General features: G+C 45.4%; 1 non-coding gene across 1 annotated transcript; it reads right to left on the reverse strand.

Moving 5' to 3' along the window:
* Positions 1–14440: 14440 nt before the first annotated feature.
* Positions 14441–14514, reverse strand: Trnas-gga (transfer RNA serine (anticodon GGA)). Its single transcript has one exon. It is a non-coding gene; the product is annotated as a tRNA-Ser (tRNA).
* Positions 14515–16194: the final 1680 nt, after the last annotated feature.

Genomic DNA, 16194 nt, shown 5'->3' on the forward strand with positions numbered 1-16194 from the left:
CGGTCACCAGCTCGCTGCGAAGAAGGCGTTGTCGACCCGCGCGCAGACGTCAACAGAGCCGTACGTCATGTACATCCAAGACGTCTTGGCTCTCTGCCGTGCAGTTGACTCGCACATGACGGAACAGGATAAGGTTGCTCACATTCTCAAGGGTATCGCTGATGATGCGTTCAACCTGCTCGTGTTCAATAACGTGTGCACTGTTGATGCGGTCATCAAAGAATGCCGGCGCCTGGAACTCGCTAAAAGCAAGCGCATTCTTCCGCAGTTTGCTCGCTTGCCTAACACCGCGCCGACGTCGTCCTGTGCCGATGTTCCCCGTTCAACAAGCAACGATGCCAACGTTACCCGAATTGTGCGACGAGAAATTGAAGCTGCTTATCCAGCTACCTGCGAGCCCAGCACCTGCTCTCCCCCTGCAGTTCCGGTTTCGATGATCCAGGCAGTTGTCCGTCAGGAGATTGCAAGCATGGGACTCCACTCTGTCTGCTCCGTAAATCACGTGGACTCTCGGCCGTATCCTCCGACTGCACCCTCTTCACCGACCCAGTTCCAACCACGTTTCCGCAACGCTGAATGGCGCACTGCTGACGACAGGCCCATCTGTTTCATCTGCCACCGGATTGGACACATCTCTCGGCATTGTCGCAATCGCTGGAACTCTCCTGCACAGCACACGTACACTGGCTACAACCGCGCCTATGGCTCTTACCGTCCCTCTACAGCACGTGCCGATCACGCTGCCACTGAATCTGTTGCTCCTAGCCGCCCGTACTCACGCTCACCTTCGCCCCTACGCCGGCAGTCCCGCTCACCTCAGCCTCGTCGCTCCAATTCGCCAAGCTTCAACGCACGCTCCCACCCGGAAAACTAGATGATGCAGCGCCCGGAGGTGCCGCTGCATTGCTCCCTACGCTGCCAAATCCTCTACTGACCCTTTCGACCAATATGAACCTCATTGAAGTCCACATCGACGGTGTTCCTGTTCGTGCTCTAATCGACACGGGAGCCCATTTATCTGTGATGAGCGCTAGTCTTCGGACTCGCCTGAAGAAAGTTCTCACACCAGCCGCGAAGCCAGTTGTCCGTGTCGCCGACGGCGGAACAGCTTGTGCAATTGGCATGTGTACAGCTCGAGTCGACATCGCCGATCGCTCTACCATCGTTGTTTTCACCGTACTCGCCCACTGCCCCCACGACGTCATTCTAGGCTTGGACTTCCTTTCTGCTCATTCGGCGCTCATAGACTGCTCTACCGGTACTCTCCACCTTGACCTTCCTCTTCCAGATCACCCTGCGCCGCCTCCCATTCGCCTAACCGCCGCAGACTTCGTTCGCTTACCACCCACAGCTCTGACCTACGTTGACTTGGTACCATCCTCACCCGTGCCCGACGGGGAGTACATTGCGACTCCTGTCAAGGATGTTCTTCTCTACCAGGGTATTACAGTGCCTCGTTCTGTATTATCTATTACATCCAATCGCACATGTTTGCCAGTGGTCAACTTTGGCTTGACAATGCAAGTGCTGCCACGAGGGATATCCTTGGCACATATCAGCGCCTTCGACGATCCCTCGATAGCATCAGTTACGTTGGAGGATGGTACTACCGAGCACACCGACCACTCGCGGTCCGCCGCATCTGTTCTCGACGACATGAAAAGAATGATTGCGCCAGATCTACCCCCAAAGAATGCTGACGACCTCTACCGGGTTCTCTTTTCGTACCGCGATATTTTTGATCTTCATGACCGTCCTTTGGCACAAACTACGACCGTGAAACATCGCATAAATACTGGCGATGCCGCTCCTGTTCATAGGCGTCCGTATCGAGTGTCACACGCAGAGCGTCAAGTGATTCAGGCAGAAGTCAAGAAGATGCTCACCAAGAAAATCATCGAGCCATCATGCAGCCCATGGGCATCACCCGTTGTCTTAGTGAAAAAGAAAGATGGCTCGTGGCGATTCTGCGTGGACTACCGGCATCTCAACAAAGTAACAAAAAAGGACGTTTACCCCTTACCTCGTATTGACGACGCCCTTGACTGCCTACATGGTGCTCGCTACTTTTCGTCTATTGACCTACGCTCTGGCTATTGGCAGATCGCTGTGGATGATATGGACCGCGAGAAAACCGCTTTTGTCACACCTGATGGTCTTTATCAATTCAAGGTGATGCCATTCGGACTATGTAACGCACCGGCCACATTTGAACGCATGATGGACTCCCTCCTTCAAGGATTCAAGTGGTCCACATGTCTGTGCTACTTGGACGACGTTATTGTGTTCTCCCCCACTTTCGAGAGTCATCTAGAGCGCCTATCTGCAATCCTGCAAGTTTTTCGCCGAGCCGGTTTGCAACTTAACGCATCGAAGTGCCACTTTGGTCGTCGCCGGATTACCGTACTTGGCCACCTCGTTGATGCCAATGGAGTACAGCCGGACCCAGCCAAAATCCGCGCTGTTACGGATTTCCCGATCCCTAAGTGTGTTAAAGATGTACGCAGCTTCATTGGTTTATGCTCGTACTTCCGCCGCTTTGTGAAAAATTTCGCGGTCATAGCACGACCACTTACTGACCTTTTGAAAAAAGAGGTGCCATTTATATGGGGCGACGCCGAAGCTTCCGCGTTCGCTCATTTGATCCGGCTGCTTACAACGCCGCCCGTTCTGGCCCACTTTGATCCTTCTGCGCCGACTGAAGTTCGTACCGACGCCAGTGGGCACGGCATAGGCGCAGTACTAGCCCAACGACAGCACAGTACTGATCGCGTCATCGCCTATGCCAGCAGGCTCCTCACAACTTCGGAGCGCAACTACTCTATCACGGAACGTGAGTGTCTGGCCCTAGTTTGGGCGGTTGCGAAATTCCGCCCATACTTATACGGCCGATCCTTTTCAGTCGTAACGGACCACCACGCGCTCTGCTGGTTGTCCTCACTGAAGGACCCTACCGGACGACTTGGTCGCTGGGCGTTACGCCTTCAAGAATATTCTTATACTGTCATGTACAAGTCTGGTCGCCTGCACATGGACGCCGATTGCTTGTCCCGTTATCCGGTAGACGAGGCCGAAGACACCGACCACGACGCATCCAATGGCATCTTTTCTCTGTCTCCTTTCGAGAACATCGCAGACGAGCAGCAACGCGACCTTTCGCTGCGAGAACTCATCCACCGTCTGCAGACATCGCCCAATGACGCTTCAGTGCGCCACTTCGTTCTTCAGGATGGTGTCCTATACCGTCGTAACTTCCATCCAGACGGGCCGGAACTACTTCTAGTCATACCGAGACAATTACGCCGACCTGTTCTTTTTGAACTTCATGACGCTCCAACTGCAGGACACCTAGGTGTATCGCGCACGTACGACCGTATCCGCCGTCGCTTCTATTGGCCCGGTCTCCTCCGTTCTGTTCGACGCTACGTTTCTGCCTGTGATTCCTGTCAACGTCGCAAAACGCCCCAGATGTTCCCTGCTGGTCATCTCCAACCAATCGACGTTCCCGTAGAGCCGTTCTTCCGTGTTGGACTTGATCTTCTCGGCCCCTTTCCTACGTCATCCACCGGGAACAAATGGGTAGCCGTGGCGACTGATTACGCTACCCGATATGCCATCACGCGGGCTCTCCCCACCAGCTGCGCCACCGACGTCGCGGACTTTCTCTTACATGACATCATCTTGCTCCATGGTGCTCCACGACAGCTACTCACTGACCGTGGCCGTAACTTTCTCTCTAAAGTTATCGCCGACATTCTGCGTTCCTCCGCCACTCAGCACAAATTGACCACTTCATACCATCCGCAAACGAATGGTCTCACGGAGCGGTTCAACAGAACCCTCACGGATATGCTGTCGATGTACGTGTCGAATGACCACCATGACTGGGACATTGCTCTCCCTTACGTCACGTTCGCATACAATTCTTCTCGACACGCCACTGCCGGTTTTTCGCCGTTTTATCTATTGTACGGTCGTGAACCCACTCTGCCACTTGATACTGTTCTTCCTTCGGCTGCCACCCCAACTACCGAGTACGCACGTGATGCCATAGCACTTGCCGATCATGCGCGCCAACTTGCCCGTACTCGGCTGACTGCCTCGCAAGATACACAGCGACATTACTACGATGCCCGCCACCGCGACGCACAGTTCTCGCCTGGCGCGCTCGTGCTGCTCTGGTCGCCTTCCCGTCATGTTGGACTTTCGGAGAAGCTCCTGTCTAGATACACAGGACCCTACCGCGTCATCCGCCAAGTAACACCCGTGACCTACGAGATTACTCTGGTCAGTCCTCCTTCACCCTCTGCCGCGGTGTCAAGTGACATCGTGCACGTCAGTCGACTCAAGGCCTACTCCAGCGTATCTGACCCATAACTTTAAAAGCTCCGGGACGGCGCTTTTACCGCCGGGGGTCATGCTGCGGACAGCCATCAAAAGACGATTAGGCGAAGACGACGACGACGATTCGGAGACTGTTGTGTGCCGCTGCCTTGCCCGAGCACTCTCCTGTAAATACACTTGTTTACAGCCTCTAGTCTTCGTCTCTTCACGTAACAATATTCAAGAAGTCTTTATCTTCTGGCACTGTTCCATCCTCATGGAAGATAGCAAAGGCTCTTTACAAGTCTGGCAGTAAGCAGTCTCTATTGAATTATAGACCGATATCATTGACTTCTCAATCATGCAAGATGTTAGAACATATCATTCATAAGCATATTATCCTCTTCTTGGAATCGCACCAACTGCTATCTAACAGGCAGCATGGGTTTAGGCGGGGTTTCAGTACCACAACACAATTAGTCGAATTCACGCATGATATTTTTCTGAACATTGATCTTGGCAACCAGGTTGACGCTGTATTTATTTACTTTTCAAAGGCTTTCCATACAGTACTACATTCTAAACTCCTTGCTAAACTTGATGTCATAATTAACAATCCTCAATTGGTTAGCTGGATATCTAGCTTTTTGTCATCCCGCTCTCAGTTCGTTTCTTACAGGTCATCCAACTCTACTGCCATTGAGATAACGTCTGGAGGGCCCCAAGGGTCCGTTCTTGGGCCTCTACTTTTCTTAATTTACTTAAATGATTTGCCTGTTGGCACCTCCTCTTCCATTCGTTTTAATGCCGATGATTGCGTCTTATACGAGGTCATTAAAACGCACGTTGAACATTATCGCTTGCAAGAGTCATTTGCTAGTTTTTGCAATCGCTGCAGGACCTGGCAAATGAACATTAACTTTAAAAAAACCGTATTTATGTGTTTTTGTAATAGGTCTCTGTCTGCTTTTGATTACTCTTTCGATAACCGTGCAGTAAACAGGGTTTTCGATTATAAGTATCTAGGGGTCATTTTTACTCATAATATGATATGGTCCAAGCCCATTGACTATGTATGTAACAAAGCATTAAAAAAAGCTAGGCTATCTACGTCGCACTCTATCTCAATCTCCGAAGGAAACTAAGCTTCTCTTATTTAAATCACTCATTCGCCCAAGACTACGCATCTGTCGTTTGGAACCCGTACAAGCAGTGCGAGAATAATAGGGTAGAAGCAATTCAGAAAGAAGCGGTAAGATTCATATGTCATCGCTATGACCGTGACTTTTCACCCTCTTCTACTCTTTCTTCACTGAACCTAACTTCGCTCTCTTCGCGTCGCCGAATAGAGTCATTAAAGTTCTTTCATAGCATCGTCACGTCTTCAGTTAAATTATCAAATGACAAGGACTACATTATCTTTGCACCTCAGTCAACGACAAGAAGCTATCACCGCTTAAACTTGACGCCTTACTATGCTCGAACTAACATGTTCAAGTTCAGTTTTTTCCCCCGTTTTATTGAAGACTGGAATTCATTAACTGGTTCTATTCGTTCACGCCTATCGCCCAATTTTGTAGCCGACACCCATGACATGCGTCTGTAATATACAGTCGTCTATTTGCTGTTGGTGTGAGCTCTTCAGTAGCATTGTTTCTTTATTCTATTTTCATTCATGTTCATCACATGTTTCTGCACTTTTGACCTTGTATAATCGCACATCTGTATTAGTTTACCTGTCTACATAATTTTCATTCATGTTTGTTAAACTTCCGCGTATCTTTGTACATGCACTCCTGCCATAGCGCACTTAGCGCTGCAGTATGTGTAAATAAGTAAATAAAAATAACGCAATCTGGGGCAGTGAACATCCTGATTCTCGCGGACATGTTGTTGAGTGCGCTGCCGAGAAATGCAAGCTGACAGTGCTAAATGCTAGCTCTCCAACTTTTCTAAGAGGGTATCGTTACTCCAGCTGTATCGATGTCACGCTATGCTCACGTGACCTTCTTAAAGGTTCTCAATGGTCAACGGATATAGAAACGCATGGCAGTGATCCCTTCCCAATTCTGGTAAAACATGGCTTATGCGGAGTACAAGGACTCAGCGCTACTCAAAATATACTAACTGGCAGCATTTTCGTCATCGCATAACGGGTGCATTAGGCGAAAAGCCAAACTTAGCAACTTTTACAACTATATTGTGCGACCCTTATACGATTAGCACCAAGCAGGTCATTGTCCCAAATGAGTATGCTGCAGTTGACGGAGAATACGAACGCTTAAGAGCAATCAGAAGACGAGCAGAACGGGCTTACCGTCGCAGCGGTAAACTCGAGGACTACAAGACGGCACAAAGAACTCAATATCACACCGTCAATTACAGAAATTAGGTAGGAGACGATGGCGAGAATACTGCTCGTCGTTGAGACCTTTCACTCATGTTCCTAGAATATGGGCAGTTGTCCGATCCTTCAGCGGCCCCGTTACCCAAAGCAATCCATTCCGAGCTCTTGCCATAGCCCTTAACACTCCGCAAGCAGATGTTGCTGACAATTTGCCCACAACGATGCCCACAATTTACAAGTTCCAAAGCACTTGGCAATCAAAAGGTGCGTCTGTGTTTTATGTCGCAACACCCTCAACTTGATTGTGAGTTTAGCTTAGACGAACTGAAGAGTGCACTTGAGTTATGTCGTACAAAGACAGCTGCGGGACAAGATGGCGTTACGTATATGATGCTGAAGAACCTTGGACCAGCAAGTAGAATGGCACTGCTAGAGCTATTTAACGATATGTGGATATTAGAGACTCTTCCTGACTCATGGAAATTAGGTCGCATAATTCTAGTCCTAAAACGAGGAAAGACCCCTCTATGCCTTGAATCCTTCCGCCCAGTCTGCCTCACAAGCTCGCTGTGTAAGTTGATGGAGATAATGGTAAACAGTCGACTTCAAAGGTGGCGTGAACATACAAAAGTGCTGTCGGACTACATGACAGTTTTTCGGCAAAGGCGATGCACAGTGGATGCGGTATTAGATATTGTCACATGCGTTGAGCGCGAACGCGTTGTGGAAACGTCACAATTGCGTTATTTCTCGACATTCAAAGGCATTCGACTCTGTTAGTCACATTAACGTGCTGGTTGAGACGTTAGAACTTGGACTATGTGGTCGATTGCTGCGATGTATTTCAAATTTTTTAAGTGAAACGAAAATATACATGGTAACAATTGAGGGGCAAAGTAATTACCATTCCTTCACACAGGGCGTTCCATAAGGGAGTGTTCTAAGCCCACTCGTCTTCAACTGTGTAATGGCGGCGTTACTGGGAAAGTTACTAACTGGATTGCGGTATTTACTCTACACAGATGACATCTGCATATGGGCCTCATGATCAGATCAAATCAAATCAAATCAAATTTTATTCATTCATAACATAATGTACAAGATAAGGATATACAGAAGGAGGTCCCGTAGTGTAAACTGAAATGGGACCTCCTATGCAATATTAACATAAATATTTGATTGGCAACGACAGTAGCAAAGAACAGAAATATTACAAAATTCAATAATAATGAGATACAGATACAAGAAAAAGACGATGTTGTCATAAACTATGTGTCATCGATAATAAAAAAATATAAGTGCAAATAACATGAAAAGAGAAAAATAAAACAACAGTTTGAGGTGAGATGACAAGTCGAAAAACCAGTTATACAGAACAGTGAATGTCACATAAGAACTTTTTCTATTCATGGCGAAATTTATGGGTTTTTTGGATTTTTATTAGAAATGGTAATGTATTCCACAATGATATGGCTGCAAAGTAAACTGTTTGTTTGCCATAATTAGTTCGCACTTTGGGCAGAATGAAGTTGTTATGCTGCGCGAAACGAGTTGGGTTAGTATTAAGTAAAGATGATGAAGTAATTAATGACAATGAGATTTCTTCATAAATTAGTTTGAAAAGAAAAGTGGCGAGATTGTATTTTACAAGGGCGGCAACATCGAGAATGCTATTTTCTTGAAGTAACTGTTTAGCATTGTATGTGGGTGGACTTGACGTGATTAATCTAATTGCCCGGTTCTGAATGATTTGTAGCGGTTTTAGGTGAGTATTGTACGTGTTACCCCAGGAGGCTATGCAGTAATTAATGTGGGAGTGTACAAACGCGAAATAAAGTGAGAGTAGTACCGGTCGTGAAAAAAATGAACGTGCCCTAATGAGGATGCATATTCCATGTGATAATATTTTGTTAAACGTGTTACATGTTTTTGAAATTTCAAGTTACGGTCGATATTTACGCCTAGGTATACGCATTCTTCACTAGCTGATAATGGGTGGTTATCAAAGAAAATGGGCGGAATGCACTCTGGTGATTTATTTTGTGATGAAAACACAAGAAATTGAGTTTTAGAGGGATTAATGGTAAGTCTATTAATTTTACACCATCCTAGCAAGTTATGAAGGTCACTGTTAAGAATTAATGATTGTGGTGTCATCAGCATATAATATGCACTTAGAAGAAGTAAGGCAATGAGGCAAGTCATTAATATACAGTAAAAATAGTAAGGGGCCCAAAATTGACCCCTGTGGTACACCTAAATTAGTTATTTTAGGTTTAGAATAAGCATTACATACACCAACAACCTGATACCTGTCACGTAAGTAGTCGCGTAGTAGTAGTAAAGGAGGACCAGTTATACCAATTGAGTCTAGTTTACTATTAAGAATGTCATGGTCAATGGTGTCAAATGCCCTGGAAAAGTCTACGAATATGGAACCTGCAAATTTACCCTCATCAATAGCTTTCCCTAATTGGTCAGTAAGAGATACAAGTGCTAGGTCAGTAGAGTAACCAGATCTAAATCCAAATTGGTCAGGTGAAAGTATATTAAATTTGTTCAAATATTTTATCAATCGCTTTTGAATTAATTTTTCGGTGACCTTGCTAAAAAAGGGCAAAACACAGATCGGTCTATAATTTGACACTAATGAGCGATCTCCTTTCTTAAAAACTGGAGTTATTCTACCACGTTTGAGTTCACGAGGGAAGATTCCTTTTTTAAACATGAGGTTGATAACGTGACACAAGACAAATGATACTGGTTTACAAATTAATTTAACATGGCCAGGATGAATGTTATCGAGCCCAGCGCTGGTTATTTTTAAATTGTCAATTACTGATGCCACCTCATCCGGAGTAGTTGGGAACATATAGAATGATTGTGGAAGGCGTTTTGAGGCGTATATGTTTTGCTGCGCATGCGCATGAATATCAGGAAAGAAATAATCACCAAAGGCATCTGAAATTGTAAGTGGTGTAAGATAAGTATTGCCATCGTGGGATATTTCTGATATGGTATCGGCTGCTTGTTTCCTATTCAAAAATGAATTCACTATCTCCCATTTTTTCTTTATATCAGCGCCACATTTAAGTATCTTCTCCTCGTAATACTTGGTTTTAGTTTCTTTAAGTCGAGCAGAAAGTGAGTTGGAAAATTTCTTATACCGCGCACATAGGTTTATATTGAATGGCCGTCTTTTTGTTTTTTTAAAAAGGTTTTCGCGTGTACGCATCGCTTTAAGGAGATTATCAGTGACCCAAGGGTTTTGAGGAGAGGCCACTTTCTTTCTGCATTTGCGCACCTGGGAGCAGGAGTGATAAAGTGAGGACAGTTTTGTTAAAAATCGCGAATAAGCAACCTGCGGATCATTAGTATCAAGAACGGGAGACCAGTCAGTATTGGAAACGGTTTCTAAGAATGTTTTTTTATCAAAAACCAGTTTGGTGTAACAGTTGGAATATGAATAGCGGGCAGATGTAGTGCGCAGAAAGACGGGGAAGTGGTCGGTAATGTCTGTTTCAAGTACTCCTACATCAGGTGGACACAAAAGGTTCGACAATACATGATCGATCAGAGTGCTGGAACCACCGGATACAGAACGAGTGGGGACGTTAATAAGGCATTCGTAACCAAAACTGTGAAAACAGGATGAATAAGTGACAGAGTTCACGGATGAATCCAATAAGTTTAAGTTTATATCGCCCATAATTATAACATTTTTATTCTCTGTAGATAACTTTGTCATCATTTTTTCGAAGGAAACACAAAAATCAGATCCAGAGGAAGAAGGTGACCGATAAATGCAACCTAAAATGAAATTTCTGTTATTTATGTTCAGAAAGTTATGATCAAATTCCAACCAAACTGATTCACAATTCTGAATATTTAGCGTCAGGTCGTGTCTACGTTTATACGGTATACCAGACAAGATGTAGATAGCAGCTCCCCCATGATTACTTGACTGACGGTGGGCATATTCAGATTTGTATGAAGGGAAACAGTACAAGTTCTTATCAGCGTCGCTAAGCCAGGTTTCTGAGACAGCAATGATTGAAAAAGTAAAAGAAAGGGTAGAAAGTAGGTTATGAAAGTCATCGTAATGTTTACGGAGGCTTCGCGCGTTGAAATGGATAAGAGAGCGATTGCTATTCTGAAAAAAGTCGTTTAGCTCACTCGTTCTGTAATATGAAGCCATGATGGAAGGATGGGAATAAGGCAGGCACAAATTGAAAGTGCATTAGTTAATGACCGATATACGCGAAGTTCAAACAGTGCTGCAACAAGGTCTTAACATTATCGACAATTTTTTGAAGGAAAGAGGTATGAGTCTCTCGTACGCGAAGATGGCGGTATTACCTTTCACTAGACGACAGATGAATAATTTCAATCTTACACTGGAAGGACAAGCGTTGACGTTGGTGAAAGAACATAAATTCCTTGGCGTTATCCTTGACACACAGCTGTCGTGGGCGTCGCACATTCGCGCATTAGAAAAACAAGTCAATATAGTTGTAAACGTACTCCGTCGACTCGCTGGCACAGCATGGGGGGATCAGTCTCTTCACTTTTACAAGTGCATAACGCACTAATAAAGCAAAAGATAGCTTATTCGGCACCTATTCTCCAGGGGTTATCGCAAACTAGCGAGGAACACCTTCAGAGGTTACTGGCAAGGGGGCTAAGGGTGTGCCTAGGAGTGCCACAGGCAACTTCGAGTCCTCTCGTAATAGCTGAAGCTCGACATCCGCCATTCTGTCATACGAACAGTCGAAACTTGTCGACACGTTTACCGCATTTTAACTCAGCACGAGACGCATCCATTGAACCTCGCACTTATAGAAAGAAATAAATGTAAGCTTCACAATATTGTTCAAGACCATAAAGCACTATTACCGAGATATGAGATAAGCAGAGTAGATATTAATTTCCCTCCTTGTATGCTGCCAAGGCCAAAAATACAGTTGTCGGTTGAGGGAATAATATCTAAAAGGGACATGTTCATGATATTCGCGTAGCAGCTGGCACTATTCCAGATTTATACCCTATATCCACAGTATAGTCACGTGTATACAGGTGGTTCTTGCCATGCAAATTCCTCCTCTTCAGCTTTTGTCATTCCACATTTGGCAGTAGAGCAGACGTTTAAATTATGTAGAGTGACGTCTTCTACCGTTGCGGAACTCTTTGCAATTCTATCCGCGTTGCGCTTTATAACATAGTAGTCATCATTGCGAAGCTAATCACTCCGACCTATTAGCGACCCTTATATATAGTGATGTATTCAGATCGATGAGATCGTACATTCCTGTAACCGTATGCAGCTTTTCTGGACACCAGCGGCCTAGTTCGCGTGAACGACACCACGTGGCCTATCGACCTTAAAGAATTCAAAAGTGCCGCCATGACGTATGCAGTGACGCGGCACTAAATAAAAGAGAATCAAAAGAAGCAGTACACACGCCCCGAAACTGTCGCTTCACCTCAGTGCGCAGAAAAGAGAGCGCTGTGTGTCGGCGTTATCTCGACGGCGACGACTGGCAATGAATCGGCAGTTTTTCTAGACGTACCGTGCCAAATGTCTGGCCGTTATAGACGCGCCCACGATGCATGAAGAGAATCGTGTTTTTATTTGTTTGTTTGTTTGTTTGCTTGTTTGTTTGTTTGTTTAGTTTCTTGCGCTGCCGTACCGGTGGGATATTGGAGCAGCATGCTGCTTTCCGAGTTTCTTTTTTCAGCTAGCGGGAACCGTTGTGTTTGGGTACGAACAGTATATTGTGGTTCCATAATAAACCGAATTTCCTTTGGTGTACTACTTGGGTGATGCTCGTTTGCTCCTTGCGTTACCTCAAATTAGAACTGGATAAGTTTGAGAACGCTAGGAATGAGAATAAAAAAAATGAAGTTACAGATAGTTTTTATTTGTTTTCATTTAGTTCTTATTGAAATGTTGCTGCCACCGCAAGCTTGGCGCCGTCTAAGCGGGTGTGCAAAAATGATACAGTCGTTGAAAGATGACCTTGTACACCGGAAAATGTGAACTTGGTTAGTTTTTTTGTTAAGAATGAACGTATAGTAGAACATATACGACTGACGTGTTGTGTAATAATCTCTAGATCTGCCGTCTATCCCGCTAAAAAAAGGCACTTATTTATCCTAATTGCATTTCTTCTTTTTCTTTCTTTTTTTTCCTTTTTTTTCGCACGGTCGACTGACTCATATGCTGGACGTGATTGTCTTGAATCCTGTTGGCGCAGATACACGAATAGGTTACTCTAATGGGCTGGAAGTTCTCCTGAAGCTCTCCTTTCATGTTGTGTAGGCGCAGTCTCTTTCAACTTTGCACTACAGCAAGCACAAAGTCGATCATGAATTACCTACTGGCCCAGTCGTCCACTTTGATCAGCACAAAGAAATTCAGAAGAGCGAAGTTTGGCGTTTTTGCGCTGACAACAACGATTGTTAATGCAACATAATATAGTAACTATTCCTACAATCTCTCAAAATCACTTCTTTATTCTGTATCACTCCTGATGTAGAATACACAATGCATTTGACTTGCTCAACAACGGGTCACAAGACACATCAGAGAAAAGCGAACCCTTTAATTCCCCCTTCTTTCGTTCACTCAGCATATGAAAATTTCTTCAGTTTTGAGGGGAGCTCCTTCTGTTGCCACGAAGATGTGCAGGCGTTCCAAAGGAAATCTTAAGCCTTTCTTTCCAGGAGGTTCCCTTAAGAGAACGATGGTGTTTATGCGCACAGGAATTTTTATTAGTAGTTTTTCGCTCGTAGCAATGACTGAAAAATACCAGTCTTCAGCCAGATAAAGCCTAGCGAAATCTGCTTTTTCCCTTAATATCTACTGCTTTTCAAGCAGTAATCTTCTTCCTCTGAAAGCCCAACGGAAAATGACCCATGTCGAAGAGAATGATTACAGCTCCGCTCGAGGGACTTCAAAACCGGAGCTTTTTTTTGTACTTCATGATGCAAAATATCAGCCACGTATTGAATCTTGGAATCTTCTGGCTTGATAGGAATGTCAAAGCTGCGAAGACATTCCTGGTTGGGATTCTTTTTTGGCTCAAACGTGCACGCCCACCTTGAAAGTCCCTTCCACTGTATCGGGTAGTTTTGTCTCTATTGTAGATAAGGAAATCATAGTAAAATAGATAGTAAGAAATATATAATTCAATATTAAATTTTACTGCAACATAAAGGTTGCAATAGAAATACGCGCAAAAGCGACTAAGAAAAATTAATAATATTTCAGAAGACACGATAACTGGCATGTAGCCTCGACTTTAAAGGGACCGACAACTGATTTTTCTCCACACAGTTTTTTACGGCGCGACAGGAAGCTCACCCTTCGTAGCATTTGTAGCTGCAGTGGCTTATCCGAAAAGCACGTAGTTATTTCATAAGCAGTATTTTTCGATCTGAAAGGCTCCAAACACGCATGGAGGCTTGCCCCAGCAACGCTGAGAATTGATAGCGATGCCGCTAGCCCTTGTGAAAGCTGTCGTTGTTCTACTTTCGCTGGAGTTACTGTAACTATGCTTAACCACCTTTATTTTGAGCCTTCCAACCATTTTTTTTAAAATAGCAAGCTGTTACAATGAGATGTTGCAAATCAGTTCTGCGGAATCCCGCAAGGTGGCGGAAGGGTTAAGGAAGGGAAAATAGACAACCACCCGTTTGTGGCACGAAGCCACAAGGAAATCCATACGGATTTCTCAGAAATAAAGCCTCTTAGTTGCCGAAAAATTCGTCCTGGTCCGGGGATCGAACCCGGGACCAACGCCTTTCCGGGGCGGTCGCTCTACCAATTGAGCTAACCAGGAAGCTAGCAATTGGCAACGCGAGGGCGAATCCTTCGACAACTAGAAGCAACTGGGCACACATTGCAAATCAGTTCTGCGGACGAATTTTTCGGCAACTAAGAGGCTTTATTTCTGAGAAATCCGTATGGATTTCCTTGTGGCTTCGTGCCACAAACGGGTGGTTGTCTATTTTCCCTTCCTACAATGAGATGTCTGGCTTTATACACCTTCCCGGTATTTGTACAGCGTTGTGTGCGCCTGCGCCCAAGGTTGCCTGCGCCTGTGTCATGGATGGCTTGTCCCGGCGTCGTTACTCTCTCGATACACGAACCAAGCCAAGTAATCGAAAACGTAACTGCATATGCAGGGTCGCACCGAGAAGCAGCGCGCGTCATTTCTGAGACGAAGTGTAGGTAGCAAAACTATGTCGTTCCAAAATCTTAGCGACCTGGAAACTGCGTGCATGGTTGCATGAGCATGCCGAAAAGTTGCTCAAGACGCGCTGACGAGCATGGGATCATTACGTCACGCGAAGGCAGCGCCACTTTAATGCATACTACTAACACAGACCTATACAGTGAAACTTCAGTGATACGAATCTCACGGGCCCACCAAAAATATTCGTATCATCCAAAATTCGTATCACCTAAAAGCATGAAAAATTATCATGCGACAAAGAAAAAAAGCTGGCGTACATTTTCATTTATTGCTTTTCAAGGCCGCACCAACGCCAGCAAGAACTCTGAATGATTGTCAGTTAAGTTTTCAGGTGTCGGCAATCATACCAGCACTCGTAAATATACGGCCAGTAGGCGCGTCTTTGATTAATGAACCAGGTGCGTTGTGACCCGCGACAGCAGTAGCCCCGTCCGAATTCTAGCATGCTTTTTCGCATGACAGAGGAGTACTGCGGCGAGAGTGACGGAAGAAGTGCTTTGACGGGATAGATCAAGGCCACAAAATTTCAGAACCATGGTCCTATGTTATGCTTTTGTGATCGCGGAGGTGTTGGGGATGTTTTTAGAGATTTACGGCCGTGCCTGCACAAGTGCGACCTCAACAGTCGCGAATGTTGACGTTGTGAGGCCTGACTCCTTCGCCAAGACCGCGTTCTCGCCTCCTTCGGTCCTGGTCCTCCTTTCATAGGATGTCTGATGCACGAGGCAGGCACGTGTAAACACAGTACAACGACAGGAGCCCACGTCGATGCGTTCGAAAAAAAAGCAGGATGCCAATGCCCTCTGTAATGTAAACGCAAACGCACACGGAGGCACATTAGAGCCTCAAAGATTGGCGCACACAATCTCGGAGGCCGTGACGCATCTCTGAAGGTTTATTCTGACCGCAAGAGAAGTGTTTTTCTTACAACGTGATTCTGACGATTTGGCGGTGCCCGCGCATGCGCTCCCGCGCTCGCACGTGCTTGGTGCGTCTTCTGCGACAGCGCGGACACAGCACCTCTTCGTACCTGGGCGGTAGGGTACATTCGTATCAAACGTCACGGGGTAAAGATTGGTTTGCAACAACCATACTCTATTACATTGCAGTCCAATGGGCCTTGGCCGGGACCAAAGAAAAATTCGTGTCACCCCGAAATTCGTATGAACTGTGATCGTATCACCGAGGTTTCACTGTATGTACATTATTATGGAGTAATACCTTTTAATATAAAGAAACGAACAATATTTCAATACTAACAAA

Source organism: Rhipicephalus sanguineus, chromosome 6, assembly GCF_013339695.2.
Source record: "Rhipicephalus sanguineus isolate Rsan-2018 chromosome 6, BIME_Rsan_1.4, whole genome shotgun sequence".
Lineage (NCBI taxonomy): Eukaryota > Metazoa > Arthropoda > Arachnida > Ixodida > Ixodidae > Rhipicephalus > Rhipicephalus sanguineus.